This window comes from Vespa crabro, chromosome 9 (assembly GCF_910589235.1).
Source record: "Vespa crabro chromosome 9, iyVesCrab1.2, whole genome shotgun sequence".
NCBI classification, from domain to species: Eukaryota; Metazoa; Arthropoda; class Insecta; order Hymenoptera; family Vespidae; genus Vespa; species Vespa crabro.
This window is the reverse complement of record NC_060963.1, coordinates 624,266-642,982: the sequence shown is the minus strand read 5'-3', so window position 1 is coordinate 642,982 and position 18,717 is coordinate 624,266. Positions and strand designations below refer to the sequence as shown.

The window sequence follows — 18,717 nt, the reverse complement described above, 5'->3', positions numbered from 1 at the left end:
CGAAAATTTTCGTTGATCCAGCAATATAAGAAAGTGTCGGTAATAATTAGACGAGTCGATGCTCGGTGGCCCTATCTTAAGTATCTCGAACCATAGATAAAGGTAGCATTTGATGCTACCTTTAACGGCCCTTAGGACGTAAGGATTATATCGCTTAATTAGCTCGGCCCTCAGTCGCTATCTCCTTTATGAAATCGTTAAGCCTTCCGCGCGCGTGCTCCTTATCGGATGTTTTAAAGCGAGTCGTCTCTCTCTTTCTCTCTTCCTCGCTCTCAGCTTATCTATCGGACGATTGCTACTTAGTTAGCTACTTTTATACCTATACGTATGTATATTTAGCTCCATCGAACGGCACCATCATTGCCGGCTCTTGCGATGTGCTTTTACTCGGACTCGTAGAAAGGCTATTCTACCGAGGCACGATCAACCTAAATGGCAAAGAACGACCCGGAATCCATTAGTCGGCTAATGCTCGTCTCCTAATTTCAAAGAAATCTACGAACAAATCGGTACAGATAATGGATACCTATTTATTTAAATCGTATGACCGAGTTGGAAACGCCGTGCCACCTTTCGTTTCCTTACGTTATTAAGGTAAAGTACTTACGTACGTGCGATTTTATTTCTCAGTTATACCGTTGCGTTAGTTAGATCTTTCTCACGATGCATAAAAGTTTAATGGAGATTCTATTTCTTTACCTTTATCGCCATATAAATTTGGAAGGGTCATTTGGTTCTTCCCCTGGACGAGATTACGATTTTAATTAGACGTTTCTTAATTCCAACAAAGGACGTATAACATTTCTACGTAAATTGCTACGCATCCTTTTATTGCAATTTCTAACGAGTCTCCTCTTTTATTTATCTCGTCTCATGACGTTTATCCTTAAGAGATTGCGTAATTCTCAGCGCAAGCTGAGAAAGTGCGGGAAGGACATTGTCATCGTGTCGCGACTTTCGCGCGCTCCACCAGCCTTGATATTTTCTCTTTCCCCTCCCCCCCCCTCTCTCTCCCTTCCCCCCTCTCTCTCTCTCTCTCATTCTCCTCGATGTTCTACAATGACCAGGCTGATTTTCGCGTCAACCTCGAACAGGATACTCGAGTCTAAGACGAGGCTGCTGTCACCTTCGAATTGGAACGGTTCTTGTCGGTACCTGCTTACATCGTCCCGTCATAGGGAGGGCCGTGACGAATTCCGTTCGCGTAAATTTCATCGTCATCCCTCGTTTGCTACGTCGTTGATTTTAAGGACATTACAACGTTCCTACCCAACGAGTCTGTAACAATGACTGATCTATCGTCGGTTCAATAAACTTCCTAGTGCGAAGGGTAGTGCGAATCGGATATTGTCGTATCGTCATTAAGAACGTTAAAATTCTATTTATTCCTTATTTAGAACTCCATTTCTTATATTTTATCCGTAATATGTGATTTTGAGGAACACGATCAGGATCGATGGTCGAAATGTTTTCCCAAGAGATCGACCCAGATGCGTCGAGTAAACATTAATTTGTTTTCAAGTCGAAGACGATCGAACGGCGGGGGAGTTTAACCGGGTATGGCAGCCTGTCGTGTCGCAGTTAGTCAACGGTGAAGTCGAGACCACCCCGATTTACTCGGGTTGCTCGCTTTGCCGTCTCGCTCTTTTGCCTTCCTCTCTTCCACGGTGCACCGACCTCTTCACCGGCTTGTCTCTCTCTCTCTCCCCCTCCTCTCCTACCTCCTTCTCTTTCTTCTTCTTCTTCTTCTTCTTCTTCTTCTCTCGCATACATCCACCTATTCTATCCCCCTTTGTACTCCTTCTTTCTCTCTTATGTCTCTCCATGATTCATAGACTCGCCGGAAAGGATCTATACGCGCCCGTCTAGATCCAGCGTGGATCCGCACGAAACCGATGCCCTCTACCTGCCTCTCTCGAGTCACGCTGAGATCGACTCGGGGAAAAGTCAAAGACCGAGCTTTATTTCGCATTCGCCACAGCTGTTAACTACAACAGAAGATATTTTTATAATAGAACGATCAAACGAGAATCAATCGAAGAACGTATACAATCCTTTGACTCTTCTCTTATAATTAAAGATCTCTCTCTCTCTCTCTCTCTCTCTCTCTCTCTCTCTCTCTCTCTCTCTCTCTCTCTGCGATATATTATACGCTTTAGAAAATCCTTGTCGCGGAAATGAAGCACGTACGATCTCTATACTTATATCCGACGACGCGATTAATCGCCACGATTTGTTTCTATCGACTTAATGCACACGTTGCAACGATCACTCTCTTCCACCGCCCCGTTCTTTCATTTATCCAGACTTTCCTACGCGAAACGATCGACGTATCGATCTTTCGTTCTCTCTTTCTCTCTCTTTCTCTTTTTCTCGAGGCGACAGAGCTTAAGTCGCTAACGCTAAAGGTAGACTCTCGCCAACATGGCTTTCGTTAGGCCTGGCGCAATAATTACGATCGGCCGATACTTTTCCACGATGATCGGATAAGATCCGGTGCAGAGGTCGCACAGAGACACAATCTATAATTACATCGGTGCACCTACGTAAGTCGAAACTCTTGTGTGTGTGTGTGTGTGTGTTTGTGTGGGCAACTACACGATGTTCGTAGAACGCGCGCGCGTACACGCATTCGCACGCTCTGGTATGTTGTCCGTTCGGAATTCTACGTAGACACGGAGAGTAACGACGAAATGATCTCTTTCGTTAAGAAACTTTAAATATTAACTCCGTACCGTGACGCTTTCAATGGTCCTTAGAAAATTGACGTTTAATCGTTAGATCGTACGTCAAGTGAATTTTAATATCACAATCTCATTTTCGATTCGTCGGTTTAGGTGATAGCGACGACATCGCAGGTCGGCAATTTCGCTCGAAAGGATTACCTTCTACTTGTTGGACAATCCTTGTCTAATCAAGTTGATCCGACGAAGCGGCGGAAGTGCCGCTGCCGGCGGCGCTCGTACAAGACACGAGAAGAAACATTCGCGGTCGGCTTCTCCAAAGGGACGCGTCCGTACTTACGTCGTTTAGATAAGGCCCACGATGGCCGATATGCATAATATGTTGGCCCATATTGGGACAGGCAAGTACCATGGCTTGCGGGATGCGAGACAAGGAAAGGGATAGAAGGAAAAAGAAGAAGAAGAAGAAGAAGAAGAAGAAAAAGAAGAGAAAGGGCGCCGACGAGAGGACTGGAAAGTAGTGGAACATCGCGCCACGGATCGCCCTGTTATTTGGCTGTCAGTAATTCAGTAGTCCTCTCTTTCTTGGCTTCTCTTTAAAAGAAGCTCTTAAACTGTCCGTCGGATCGATCTAGACCTACCGAGACCGGTCCTTTTTCTAATCTTCATGCTTGATTAGTCTTTAAATCATGATCGAGGAATACCGTAAATTGTAGAGGAATCGTAAGTATCCTTTGAAATTTGAATTTAAGAGATGCTGTGATGCCGAGATGTAAAGATTTTCTATGTAAATTAATTACGGTAGGTTTATCGAATCATGCAGGATTGAACTAATGGGGAAAGAGTTTATCAATTAACTACGTTGGATTAATTCGACGTGATCTATCTATCAAAGGCTAGATTCAGTTAACTAACTGATACCTGTTGTATCTAGATCTGTTCCATATTTTCAGATATAAAATCGCTCTAATTTCAAGTTCTTTTATAGGTATCATCGAGAGCATTAGATTCCGGTTAAATAAATCGACGAGTCGATAATAAAACAGAAGTCGTTAGGCGACTTTCATATTCTCGATCGTAGTAGCCTCACCGGATTCATTGGCCGTCCTTTGAAAAATCATGTAGAAGTAATTTATTCGAAAAAGAAAGACTTGTTTGCGTCTTACTACTATTACTACTAGCACCGAGAGAAAAATAAATATATAGATAGAGATAGAGAGAGAGAGAGAGAGAGGGGGGGGGTGGCAGAGGAGATCGAGCGTATGCAAGCTCACGCACGAAGGTATATTTACTTCCTGCGTCCTTATCGCGGTAGCTACGTTACCACCGAACCGATCATAAACCAACTTAGATAATTATTTGCATTTGTCGAGTGATTCCATGCCGGGGAGTAAGATGTAAGCCGTAAGTCGTTGCCGAGACTTTCCTTTCAGTTTAGAATTTCCCATGTACCAACTGGTTCGAGTCTAGACTCGAGTATCCTGTTAAAATGGAATCCTCCGAGTCGAATCTTTTCCTCTCGCGAAGAAAACGATATGGCCTAGAGGCCATCGACGATACAAGCTACATCGCCAGGTGCAAATTCTTCTGACATCATCTGACATCGATGTATGTACGTGATACACGTGTTGGTATAAGCGAGCCTATACGTGTAATCGTTTGCGAGCTCTTTGCGAATAAGTGTAGGTGGGAATGCGTGGCGCCACCGTGGCGGCGTCCAACTGAGTTCAAGGGGGAGCGAGAGAGAGAGAGAGAGAGAGAGAGAGAAAGAGGGAGAGATAGATAGACGAGTTGAGAGGGTTGCTCTCTCTTGAATAGGTAGAGAAGAAAGAAGATAAGGAAGGTAGAAGAGACGCGGAAAGATATCTCGAGACGTATCCTGCAATACCGTCCACTTATTAAATCACTGTTAAATCGTATTACCGTTCTTCGCACGTCGTAGTAATTTCTACATTCTCCTGCGATTCCATGCTTCGAGCTTGTGTCTTTCGCAAAACCCATTTTCTTTTTCATTTTATTTTCCCCTTTTCCTTTACATCTTTTTTCTTTCAGACACGTTTAGGTATATCGTTCAGGAGTCTGAAAGGCTCTTCGCGATATCGAACGTATTAGAATTCCCAACGTCGTATATCAAAGTAAGGATAAATTGTCGATAGAGAGGAAACTTTGTTGTCTGTCAGGCGGTAATTACTTCGCCGTTTACTACGCACGATTGTTTAACTTTCGCACCAGGGATTAGAGAGAGAGAGAGAGAGAGAGAGAGAGAGAAAGATCCTTGGTATCTGGGGAGTAGCGATCGTGTGTACTTACCTACGATCCATCGAGAATATTGTGTTAGGAGAATAGTGAACGACGATAAAGCCTCTCTCGTTCCTCGATCGTCGTGCCTCGTGCTTCGATCGTGCGCTTTTACATGGAACGGACGTGTACACGGCCCGTTACTAGATATATATATATATATATATATAAAAGATCGGCTTTGTTATTTCCTGTAATTAAACGCGGTTAAGTCCTGCGTTGCTTTTTAAGACGTTGTTACGCGCTTACTTTCGTCCCTCTTGGGGAAATTATAAGGAAAGTCGTCGAATATGTGACTCTACGTGTCACTCAATGTATAATGGTTTTTATAGCGGGATGGAATAGACGAAGCTTATTTTCGATACCTTATTTTATATTCGATCGTTAAGAACGGGAGCGATACTCGGGATCGATTTAAAGCGACAAAATGTATATAAGTAAGTACGACGTGACACCGGTTCTGTCGGATTACCCAATTCTTTATGTAATCCCTCATCAAGAGAATACCATCCGATCGGTATTCTTGGCACGGACCGTTACCCTCGATAACGTTCTCGCGAGAGATTCACTTATATCGAAACGTTGGTATGTGGGCGTAAAGATGATTTCGATGGGTTCCCCATTTTTTTTTTTTTTTTCAAGGTATAACAATATTTTCGACTTAGTTCTCGTTACCGATCGACGTTGATATTTCTTTTTTCGTCATCGAAAAATTCATTTCGCTTATCGCTAAAGAATTCGTGGAATCGTTGGCTCGTCGTCGATGTTCGTAGTTTTACGAGTCGCTCGTCTTACATCGTGCGACGCGAGCGGCTCCGAAGGAGTCCGCCGATGAGCGGAGCCACACCCGCTGATTTTATTGACGTACGAGCGAGCAAGATGGGTGCACACTCGGTGTATAAACCGAGTGCTCGAGCCGACTGAAATCGTTTTACTTGGCGCAGCCGCGAAAAGATTTCACCTTTGGTTTATCGTCGCGCCGCGCGGATATACCGGCCCACGTGGCACGTGCAACACGACTTCCACCGTGCACCGGCACCTTGTTAAATAATGTTCACTGCTTTCGGCCACGAATCGGGTCTGACTCGTTTCCAAAGGTGGATATTAAATACCCTATATACACGTCGGGCTTGGCCAACGCTCAAAGTATTTTTCTTTGGCGCGCCGTGCGACGCGACGTTTCGATTTTAAGCGGCTTTAAGAATCTGCCTCGCTTTGCCACGGCTCGCTTAACTTATTTGCGAAGAGTATAATCGCGATTAAATTGCTCTTCGGAGGGTTAATCGCGTGACGCCGCACCGATCCTCGCAAATGGTCGTTCCGCAAAATATCTTTTAATTCTCTTGCGATTATTCGTTGAACTTTAAACACTTTCGCGTCGAGTCGCGTATCAATTTTGCAAGTAGCCGATTTCTACAACGCGTATCAAGGACGCGGGCGTGCTAATTTACGTATTATACGTATAAAGTATGTACGATTATCGCTACGCATACGAGGTATATTTTGCATGCGAGTCCTGCCTATATGGTAGGAAAGTAAGGAGAAGCTCGAACGTTGTTTATTAAATCATCCGTCAAGGAAAACGTGTAATCCGTGAGCAGCAAAAAAGGCCACGCTCGGGTGGCCGAGTAAAAGCAACTTAATAATACGCGAGAGAGGAGAGGAGAGGAGAGGGGGGCGAGAGAGAGAGAGAGAGAGAGAGAGAGAGAGAGAGAGAGAGAAGGACGCGTTAAGTTTATATTCCCTCGGAATGATCGAAGCGCGAGTAGATACATTTCTTTGATAGAAACGGATACATATTTCTGGATACGATCAAGCGCGACGTTTATAACACGTACGCTGGTAGTCTCGAGACGAAACGCTTCGTTGCTCGCCATCGCCAATCTGTCCTATGCTAAATGATCATTGAAAGATCGTGCTCGAGTACAAATATCGCGTCGGTGTATTAATAGTTACCGTGATTACCATTCCATTACCGTACAACGTCATTATGCTGAACAGTACAAGGGAGCAAGATATTCGTCGAGACGGTACTATATCAATCCGCCGTAATATCGGCCGTTGCAGCAGGTTGAAGCACCTTATCGCTAATATCTCCGAGGAGAGCGTGCACGCGCTTACATGCTTCCTTCGACGATATATCCCTATAGCTTTACTCTCGGAGAATTACTAAATTACGGAACGGTTCTGCACGCTCCTATCTCTCCATCTCTTTTCTTACACTTTGATGGCGTGAAATTAGGATCGGGTCTATCGTATTTTATCGAACGAATATTTTCCTTTATCGGTTTTAGATATCTACTTGTTGGTAGATATCTTTCAATAAAAAATTTCAACGATGAGTCGCCGGCTACACGCCCGATCTCGCGAATTTGTCTCTTGTTCCAATGGGGAAAAAGGGACGAAAGAAAAAAAAAAAAAAACAGAAAAAAGAGAAAAGGCTCGAGAGATGCGAAGGAGGACAGCAAAGATCTCGAAGAAAAAGCAACCCGAAGGGGGCCCTAAGCGTTACGAGTCAACCCCGACAGGGAGCGCTGATCGAGCGAGATCGGGAGGCGGTATCGTAAATCATGTAACCCAATTCAATAAAGCACGGTGCCCTTTCCCTCTAACCGGTGCCAGCAGGTACAACCTGAAGAAATCCCGAATGTGTCCATAACTCAGCGGGCTCTCCGCCGGTCCTCTCATTCTGCTTCCTCTCTCTCTTTCTCTCCCTCTCTCTCTCTCATTCTCTCTCTCTCTCTCTCTCTCTCCCTCTCTCTCGTATTCGCGAGATCGTACGTATACGTATAAAAAACCTATGCCCGTAGCCCTTTTTAGCCCTTTTTTCTTCTCCGCGATCTCTTTCCGTTCGCCTTTTTCAAACGGCGTGTACATAACATTCGACGACAACCACGACAACGACGACCCACGTTCCCCGTTGATCGCTCGCGAGAGTTGTCGGATTTGTAGAACAATATTATCGAAGGTGCGTGCGCTCGCGCGCGATTCGGTGCGTGTTGCCACGGTGCGAATTGTAAATTCCACGCGCCTCCGCGTTTTCTCTCTTTCTCTTTCCCCTTTTTTCTCTCGACTCTCAGAAAGTCGTGAGATATCACGAGATATAGCTTAAATCGCGTTCGAGAGATCGCAGAAACGATATTTTCTGTTCGACGTAACGTCTCCTCGTGGGCCGGGATCAAAGTTCGATTCGAGTCTTTAATAAGGCATTGTTGCGTACATTTTTATCGATCGATCGCTTAAAAGCATCGAGGTCTCTCTTGGAGAATCGCGTTATTGAAGAAAATCTTGTGTTTCGTAGATAAGCGAGACGAATAAAAGCCGAGAAATGGCGTCAGTTTATTTGAATATACGAGGAAAGATAAACGCCGTCTATATAAGCGAGTTGATTTTTACAATTAAAATTTTTCTTATCTTTTTGCGGAAAGAAGGAGCACGTAGAGCTAAAGAAATTCTTCCAAAATTTCTCTTCTCGTTGGCCTTTAAATTGAGCGAGCCGATTTACGAGATGTAAACGCACGCGCGCCAGCGCGTCACGCTTTACACGCTCGAGCGTTACGAACTTTACGAGTTACACGATAATAGAGAAAGAAAAGGCTCGCGTGGTTGTTTCCGATCGGGAACTTTAAAGCGATTCGAGAAAGAGAGGACAACTGCGAGAGAAAGAGAGAGAGAGAGAGAGAAAGAGAAGAAGAAGACTTCCACGTCTCTCGTACGCGTGGAAACGGGACGTCCCGGTTGTATGCCTCTGACAGCAGGAGTCTACGCTCAGGGACTTAAATCATTGAGTAACAACGACGATATCTACGACGGTGACGATCGACGAGACCGTACGACTCGGATCTCCACATCGATCAATCGTGGAGAAGCAAGTTACACGAGCTCCATGGGGACGCGTTTAGAAAGATCTACTCTCTCTCTCTCTCTCTCTCTCTCTCTCTCTCTCTCTCTCTCTTTGCTAGAAAATATTTGCCCAAGAAAATTCATTAAAAATTTGTCCAATCGAGCGAATTGTATTAAACCAATTTTCGATATTTTATTCGCACTCGTTCGATACGATCAACGTAGGAATGAATCGGTTGGATGAATAAATCGTTCTCAAGATGCGATGAAGCGGTTGAAAGGAAAGAAAAAAAGTAGGGAGCAAGAGAGAGAGAGAGAGAGAGCAAAGCAGAGGTTTTCTTCGTAGAAGATGCGACCATGGTGATCGCGATCGGCGCCAATAAATAAACGGCAGGAAGGAAGGCGGGCAATTAAGAAAGACATCAGGCGACTAATGAGGTTACGCCGCGACGAGCTCCTCCTTGGTACCAGCGCCAACGTAGAGTAAAACATAGCGCGCGGGCGCGAGAAAGAGAAAGAGAGCAAGATAAGAAGGAGGAGGCGAGAGAATCAAGTTGGTCACGCGTAGAAGCGAGTCGACTGTTCGGCTGTTCGAATCTCGATACCGTGCAACCGCAATATCAAGAGCCTGCGATCCCAAGGAAGGTGCTGGAAGAGAGAAGTTAAAGAAGAAGAAGAGTAGGGAATGGAAGGGAAGAGGACGTGGTATAGTAAAGACGGACGGATTCGAGCGGTCGAGAGCTGTAGGACCGTTGCCACGAGGCAGAAGACAATGCCGCATAAATCACGAACGGCAGCGGGACGCCAGTCGGCGTGCCGATCGCTCGATACACCCCGATACAGGCTCGTCCAACTAATTGCCCGTTGTGTCTATGGGAGGGCAGAAATCGCGCTCTGATTGCCACGAGAATTGAGGAAGGAAGTCGTGTGCCTCCGCGATACCTTTGAGATCCTACCTACGATGATCGAGGAACGGCCGCACCAGGCGGATCGATCTTAAAGCAAGAAGATTGAGTCCTATCTCTGTTCCACCGAGAGATCGACTTTTTGATCGTCGAGGCGAGATATATAATGGGACGATCTATAAGTCTCGACAGCTTATGATACGCGATTTAAGTCTTATATAAAATACATCGGAATAGTGTACCATCTATAAATGACAAATGCTCTCTCTCTCTCTCTCTCTCTCGCGCGCGCGCGCGCGCTCTCTTTCATCGTCGTTTACGCGATAAAAAGAAAATGCATAAAAATGAAAATCGACTAAGAGTCGTCGACGTATGTTTCGCGTACCAACTTAAAGAAGAAGCGTTAGAGTTCAGCCACGTAGTAGTAGTCGGAGAAGCTTGAAAGACGCGCGCGCGATCGAAAGCATTTCCGGGTAGAGAAGGATCCACCGGCGTGGTTAGCACGATGCCCCAAAGCGGCTTGACCTCGACGAGGAGAGGAGAGCCCGGAACGATCGTAGCCGAGACCCGTCGTCCCTCTAATCTCGCTCGATTCTTTGTGTGTAAGTACGTGTGCGTCTGTGTGTTCGCGTCTCTGTGTGTTTACGTACGGGCTTCCTCTGCCGACGACGTTACTCAGAGACGAGAAAGAGGTAGAGAGAGGTAGAGAGAGGTAGAGAGAGGGAGAGAGAGAGAGAGAGAGAGAGAAGAGAGAAAGGAGCATCTAGATCGCAGGGGAACGTCGTTCTCTTCTCTTTCTTTCTCTTTCGAACAAGGAGAACTCGAAAAATGGCCTCGGGTCGGTTTCCGGGTCACGCGTTCGTCGGGACGCTCTCGAGTATCAGGTGTCATTACCATTGGGCTCTCTACTCTGTTCTCTCTTTTTCTCTGTCCATGTCTCGGGGATGTTGCCGAGCGTTGTGAAAACGACGAGTACCGTACGACGTTCCGGCGAGACCGGCCACTGGGGCAACCGAGCTGCCAGCGTAGTAGATGTAGAGCGCTTCGGTTCTTTCCAGTCACGCCCTCCCATGCCCTCCCGTGCTTTCGGATCGCGTCGGAAAGTTTCACGGCGCGTACGGTATGTCCTTCTTCGCGGCGATGATCCTTGGCCCCCGCCAGCCGGATCCTTTTCCACGGTACCAAGACGTTTCTCTCGTTAGGTTAGTCGAACGTGGAATCTCCATTCTTTGCTGTCCAACCAAATGGCAATGTCTTGTATATCTCTTGACTTCACTCGTTAGAATTCGTTAACAGGTACGATTGGAATTTTCATGATCGTTGCAAATGTCATTGATTTTCTTGATAAACCTTTCGTATCTTCTTCAATAGTCATTAATTAAAATTTATCTCTTCTTCTTTTTTTTTTCTTTTCTTTTTTTTTTGTCTTCCAAATATTATAAAAACGATGAGGAGCCTTCTACCGGTGGTTCGTCAACGAGGAACACGCTTTGAGAATGATCGCCGCGGAGAAGTGTTTCGCTCGTCACTTCGCAAGGGGTTCTGAGAATTGCCGGCATGAGAACAATGAACGAAGAGGATGGAGGAGCTACGCGGAATCGCGGAGGTTAAGTCCGATGTCGGATCGTCCGATGACCGATCAGGGGTCACGTCATTCCGTCGAGAGATCGAAGAGATGTCATTGCTGGTCCGTTATTCCTGAATGACCCGAGAACTCTTTCCTCTTTGCGGATCGAAGCACCACCTGTAGAAAATGTATATATCCCAGCGATCTCGTCTCTTAACCTTTTCTGATCCGATTTCGCTCATCACGATTCGCTCCCACAACAACGGTTATTGCTGCTCCTCGAACGACGTAATTCTAGGCACTACGATTTAAAGCCGAGCATAGTATCGGGCCTTCTTTCAAGCGTCGTTTTCTACGTACACAAGAATAAAGAGCCTTCTACGTACAATCCTTATAGATATTTTTAATAAATTGATTTCGAAGAAAGAAAGAAAAAAAAGAAAAAATTATTGGTGATGCGACCGTGCCGATGCGACTTGCTTGTCAACGGTATTTAAAATGTTAATGTGCCACGCCCAATGACGCGTTCGGTAGCACGAACAAGTTCAACGATTTTTTTGGCTTTATAAGATTCACACACGCAGGAGGATGGTCCGTTTTGGGAAGCGACGAGGAAAATGAAAATTGAAAAATCTAAATGGAATCACGTCGGGTGGTTCGCGTGACACGTTCATTCATCGGCTTCATAAAAGGTCACTTTATAAGTTCCACCTACTTTATAAAATCCTTTGTATCTCGGAGATTTAGTCGGCACGCTCGAGTGCCCAGGGACGAAAACAGGACCTCGGCTCTGAGATTTATTGTGAAGGACTCTCGAGCATGGTTGCGCGCCTCGTAGCAACGTGAACGCGGCTACGCTTCTGTGTGCGTGCTCCTCTCTCTCTCTCTCTCTCTCCCTCTCTCTCTCTCTTTTCTCGTTTTTTCTTTTCCCTTTTTTTTCCTTTTTTTTTGGTTAGTCCCATTTTTAGAATCGGTCTATTCATCATTGGCCACGGGGTGGATCTAGTCTTTGGATTTTCAACGATTCTCTTGGATTCTGAAGTACATTTTTTCTTTTCTCGCCGTTGGTATATATTTTTTTGGAAAAGTTTTTCTGAGACATTCTCTCTTTGTATTCGAAAATTATGATTTTTAATTTAAAATTTGTGCCTTATCCCGTTAAGTATATTTTTGTCTATTCGATTTAATATAGATACTCTCGTTCGTTTAGAAATATCTCATGGAAGAGTTTACTTAAGGAAATTAATGTTTGAAAGATTAATGACCATCTATTTTCGAAAGATTGATAGAGCTACGTGACATCGTGCATACGGATCGCGTCGGATCGTACACGGAGAGAAGAGAAAAGGACATGTCTTCTAGGTCGGAAAGGAAAGAAGATCGTTCAGGTAACACGGGCTAGGCACGAGATACTCGAGAAACTCCATAAAGTAATCCGACTTCGGGAACGCTTCGTATACATGGCGCGTCCAAGAGGCCTGCGGGCGTAAAAGAAGCGAATAATGGGCTCATTCATCGAAGTAACGAAAACCTCGAGGCTGCACTGGCAGCACCATCCTCGGTCAGAGGTATCGACAATTATAAAAGGCATTGTACGGATTCTCGATATAGGCTTGAGAAGAATCCGCATTCCATATTGTGCTGATCTTTCGTACCCAAGTGAAAAATTTTGAAGAATCGTCGAAAATTGTACGATCGTGAATAACGATAATAATACACCGATACCTTTATCAATGTTTCCGATCTACAGAATGTTTTGATCTAAAGAACTGACTGGGAGCTCGTTTCGTGGAAGAATCATTAACCGGTGAATTTGGAGGCTTCGACTTCGTTACCAGAACATAATTCACGAACAATGCTCGTGGAACATGGATCTCGAGTGGAACGTTCGTATTTTCGGATCGCCGGGAGGCGATTCGGCGACGAGGGAATTAACGAATTGCGATTTATGAAAGTCCGGCGAATCGATAATTGGCACCAAGGACGGAAGATACCCCGAAGGCGTGGGTGCTCGAGAGACCTTCGTTCGTCGTCGTCGTCGTCGTCGTCGTCGTCGTCGTCGTCGACGACGAGCTTGCTGGTCGATAGGCTCACCGAGCCCAACTCCATAAATCACTTGGGATTCCTCGCATTCTCGGCATTGTGGGCCGGTACACTTGTTCCAGGTCCCATTCTTTCGTCCATTCATGCGCTCGCGACAATGCCCTGCACCTTACGTTTTCCATAGAAACTTGGACGTACTTACTTACACGTACACACATACGTTCCTAAAAGATCGGACACATAGACAGAAAGAACTATACTCTTAGAGAGACGTCTCTTACTATCGACCGTTCGCTCGAATATCCTCTTTCATTGAATAATAAAAGAGCCTGAAAAGTCTTCGCAAGAATGGATAGAAGAATCTTAGCTTACGATTCTCGATCGTCGTGTCGTCGTGCTATCGAGAATTATCTCGGTCTCTTCTTCTCTTTTCTTCTCTTACCCTCCGCCTTTCTTACCTTGTTGATTTTATCGTGTTTACATTTCGAGGAAGCTGTCCTTCTCTTCCACGTCTCTGGTACTTTCTTTCTTTTTCACGCTGAGAATACTTCTCTTACATTTAGTTCCTTTCGAAAGGACGTTCTCGTGCAGTAGAACGCGTCGAAAGAACGCAACGATTTTCTTTTCTATTCGTCGTTTGTCAACCTGATCGAATAATAGACTTAGAGTTTCTTTTATCGAAAAATTCTTTCGCGACATCTCTTTTTATCTTTTTCATTCCCCCTTCCAGCCCTCTCTTTCTCTCTCTTTTTCCCTTCGTTATTACAGCCTTACAAGATGTTTATATCCTTTTAGCACCGCGAGAATAAAGTTATGGTGTGCATAGAAAATACATTAGCGTTTGATCGCTAAGTAGATAAATACTTTAATAGTGAACGAATAAAAAAGAAATGAAAAACTATTGATAAAATGTATTGATAATTACACGTGGTTATAAGTGTTGTATGATATAACGTTGGTTCGAATTCAAGAACAAATTCGTGGACTCTCCTCGCGTGGACATATTTAAGGCAGAAACGTCTCGCATTCCTGGCAAAGAGGTCCTCGGTAGCCAGGCACATTATTCCGCCAGTGGACCGCTTTTTATCGGGTTGGACCGGCTGCTAATCTCTCGTCCACTCTCTTTTACTTTTTCCTCTCGTCTCCTTGTTGACAAGTTTTTTTTTCGGACTTGCACGCATCGCGAAACGGCGTGGCGGCGCGTAGCGCGAGGGATCGCGTTCTCTTCCTCGCAGATTCGTCCGCGCGAGGAGGACGAGTCGGTCCACTGTGGAAAGAGAGACTACTCTCTCTTTCTCTTTAAAGTTTCTCTGAAGTTTCGCCGCCTCCGCTGTCTATCGTGCGCGACAAGTTCGCTTTTACGCGGATACGGACCCTTTGTCGTCTCGTTCCCTGACAACGCTGCGACACCTATGCGCGTCGGATAAACGTAAAGGGACCGCCGGCCACACCTGATTTCGGAAAGGTCTTTCTCCGTCTCTCTCTCTCTCTCTCTCTCTCTCTCTCTCTCTCTCTCTCTCTCTTTACTGGAGAATTTCAACGGGGAATTTCAAATCGACAGAAACGTTTAGCAAACTATCGAGAGAAAAAAAAAGGTAGCACAGGAAGCGTATTTTACGACCGCTGCGGCTTTTAAAAGGAGGTTAGAATCTAACACGTCACGCTCCGATGGAGATCTTTCTTGATTGATCTTTCTAACCAGGATTTCTTCAACGGTGTTATTATAGTTATTATTAAATTATTACATGTATAACGTCGACAACATAATTTCGTTGTTTTCTTTTTGCGTCCTTTTTTCTTTTTTCCCTCTTTTTTTTTTTTTGTTTTTTTGTTTTTTTTTTTTTTGTTTCTTTTTCCGCTTTACGTTCGTCAGGTTCTAAAATGAAATACTCCACAAATAAATATCCTCGTACGTGCATTGTCCGTGTTTATAGCTCGAGTCGGGCTATTCTCGTGTCGGCAGGTACCGTGAAATCTGTTTCTCGTCGCACGAAGAAAGGGTAAGAGATTCCCTTTTAATTCGTCCGATTAGTTTTCTTTCCAGGACACCGAGGATGCTTGGGTTTTTGAAGCGACGCGTCCTTGAGGGTCCATTGTCGTCGCGAATAATACTGGAGCACTGGAAAGGATGTGTATTCCTTCGGTCCTTTCCCACAGAGTTACCCGAATCCTGGAAACCTTTTTCCATTCTACGTATTTTTCTTTTTTTTTTTCTCTCTTTTTTTTTTTTCTTCTTTACCCTCCCTTCTCTTGCATTCTACCAAGAAAGTATGGACTCTTTGCATGGGAACCTTCTTTCCGTATCTCTCTCATTCCTTTTTATCCACGATATCTTGGAAGGATCGTTCCTGTCGCTTCTTCGTCAACGCGTTAGACTTTGGCAATCCTTTCAGATTTTTACGCAAGATTTCTTACCTCTTTACACCTCGACTATTCCTTTCCAAACAGTAAGATTTTTTTCTTCAGTAATCCAGGAAACTCGAAGGAAAAAGAAAAAGAAAGAAAAAAAGCTAAAGAATATCTAGGAAGATCCCACGTTTCATTGAATGGATTAGGTACGTACGTTTCGATGGATCAACGCGTGGATTGGACGATCCCATCGTTTTTTTTTTTTTTTTTTTTTTTTTTTCAAGGACTATCCCAAAGAGACTCTTTTTATATCTTTTTACTTTCGTTCATTTCCAAGAGTAAGCGAATCGTTCAATCTTCATAGGTGGAGAATCGTGGGAGAAACGGTTTCATTTTAATATTCGAAAGTTTCTGATTATTTGATCGTTTAAACGACGACAATAAGCGAAGGAAATTACGTAAACGTTTTAACCTCTCACTTTCATGGAAATGAATTTCGTGAAGTTAACGGTTGGTAGATAAAGGATAGGAAGAGAAAGAGGGGCGGGGTCGTAAAACGTTGGAACAGAAACGCAGAAATTATTCTAAGTAGCGTGCCTTACGGCAACGCGATCACAGTTAACGGTCTTTACGCGCGGAAATCGTCTTGCGGTCTTCCATTCTTTAGCCTCGGTCGCCCGAAAGGTCAGAGCTTTCTTCCTCAGTCAGAATTTCCATGCGAGATTCTCGATTAGATAGTCACTGACGTAAAGGGTTGTCCACGGAGTATATCCGCAGGAAGAGAGCGTACTCCTGCTAAAGGAAAGTCTTGGATATCTTGTATGAAATCGTTTGGACAGGTGATGCACCGCTGTACGTCCACCTCACGAACCTTCCTTCGCAGTCGTACTTTTATGGCCTTCGTGAGAGATTTAGATTCGAGCTCGATGGATTATTCCTTCTCGTACCTTTGCGAACTCTAGTAAACGTTCGATCGGTTAAACGTATAGGAATGAAAATGAATAATTATAAGGCGATTTCAATCGACGCCATATAAAATCACTTTACTCGTGAAATTTATATTATTCTTATTTTTTGAAAGGTTGATTTATACTATTCATTCATATTATATCGATACGAATGCCAATCTAATTGCGTATTAATTATTTGCAAATTTTCTTTATAGGATCACGAATAAATTGAGGAAGCAGCACGTTTTTATCCGACAGAAACGAATAATAATATCGTTCGTGAAAATTGCTCTTCCCGAAGGTGCATCGAGAACCCATATCTTTTACCAATCGATTCGTCGACTTTCGGAAAAGCGAGAAGAGCAAAGGAGGGTGCGGAAGAACCATATGGCACTTTTCGGGCGCGTGGCACAAAGAGAACCTCGGCGCCGTTTTTAATTGCACCATGTGGCGACCCTGATGAGAAAAAGGAAGGAAGGAAGGTACGACACGAACTCGAACTTCAAACTCATTTCTACCCACAACTGTCAGGTTCCCTGGATGATGGAAATTTATCGAACTTGGTTAGCTCTTTCCTCGGGCCGTGTGTTCTATGTTTGATTTTTATACTTTCAACGACACGGTAACCGATCCGACACTTCAGGTGACTGTCAGCTGTTTCACTGATTCAAAAAGCGATATCACGATGACGTTGCACGTTCCTTTAACTCTGACAATAGGTTCACCTTCGATGGTCTCTTCCGGTGTCGTTAAGGCCAATCTTCGGACAGAGCCTTGGGAATTACTTTCGCGTATAAGAATAACTTTCGCTCGGTATACACACACACACACACACACACACATATATATGTTTTCCTTCAAATTCGAACTCATTAATGATTTTTCTAATCAATAAATCATTTTCGAGTGCTCTACGTTTTCATGGTGCTTTTGTTTGACATTAGCAAAATTTGTTCTCTTCTTCTTGTTCGAGAAATGGATCGATGCATCATCGAAAGTGCGACTAACACATGGCGCGTGCCTGGAGCATCGATTAAGGACCCCCATAAGACATTCGAACGAGCTATCTGCCACCTTGCCGATAATAAATCGATCCCTCGTGTCCAGAAAACGATCGAGGGTGTAGTCACTGGCCGATCCTTTCCTACCCATCCCCCATCCCTCCTGAGTCACGACCACCTTGCTTGGTTCTTGGATCCTCCTCTTTAAGTAACAAGGGTCGATTGGAGAATTGACTCGGCCGGTATTTCTGGAAAACTATAGGTTTCTTTCTGTTATAATAGTCTTTTAACGTCAAGAAGATCACAAAGTCGAAGGAACGTCTTTGTTTCACAAAAAGGGAGATACTCGTCGCATATTCATCCTCCTGAGGAAAAAGATCTTTTAACGGTGTATTTTAACAAGGATATTAGCTAGTAGTAATCGTAGTGATAGTAGTAGTAGTAGTAGTAGTAGGAAGTAGTGGAGTAGTAGTGGTGGTTCTGGTGGTAGGAACATGCGACTCGTTCGTAATTCTATAGACTTATGATTTAAGGCAACGATAGGACAAGAGTTGCAAGAAAGAGCGGCAGTCAGCAGCGTGACCTTTGAATACTCGTGGAGAAGATTTAGAGAGAGCGAGTTTTATCCCTCGCGATTGTCCGGCAGTCGACCGAACGGGAAGAAGTATTTATGTATGCTCGGATCTCTTGTAAAAGCGGTACATAAGTAGCGAGCCACACCTAATAATATTATATCCACCGGGAGCCGCTTAACGAGGTCGTCGTTGTCGTCCACACAGGATCTTGATCGTCATCGTCGTGAAGCTCGGACTCTCCGCTATTCTCTCTCTCTCTCTCTCTCTCTCTCATTCTCTCTTTCTCGTGGTCTCGTTATAATGGCCGCGTGGGATCGGCGTGAACGATGAATTTCGTTGGTGCACCTCGCGATTCTCTTTCCAGTCGTGCGATTCCTGGCCACACACGTCGAGCACCGCGGGTTCTCTCTTTCGCGTAGAAGAAGGATTTGCCATGAAACGAGGGAGATTGTAAGCGCGATGCACAATGAAATGAGGGAGAACGGGCGGGAGGGTGTCATAG

At 44.6% G+C, this 18,717-nt stretch overlaps 1 protein-coding gene across 21 annotated transcripts in view; it reads left to right on the top strand.

Moving 5' to 3' along the window:
• LOC124427175 (GPI-anchored wall transfer protein 1-like) overlaps positions 1-18,717 on the top strand; it is a 121,069-nt gene that overhangs the window by 15,293 nt on the left and 87,059 nt on the right. For 18 of the 21 annotated variants that reach the window (XR_006942895.1, XR_006942894.1, XR_006942897.1 and 15 more), the window contains one exon: positions 16,855-17,121. The exons of the other annotated variants lie outside the window; for them this stretch is intronic. The gene's annotated coding sequence lies outside the window, so the exon portion shown is untranslated. The remainder of the gene's footprint in view (positions 1-16,854; positions 17,122-18,717) is intronic. 21 annotated transcript variants of the gene reach the window in all.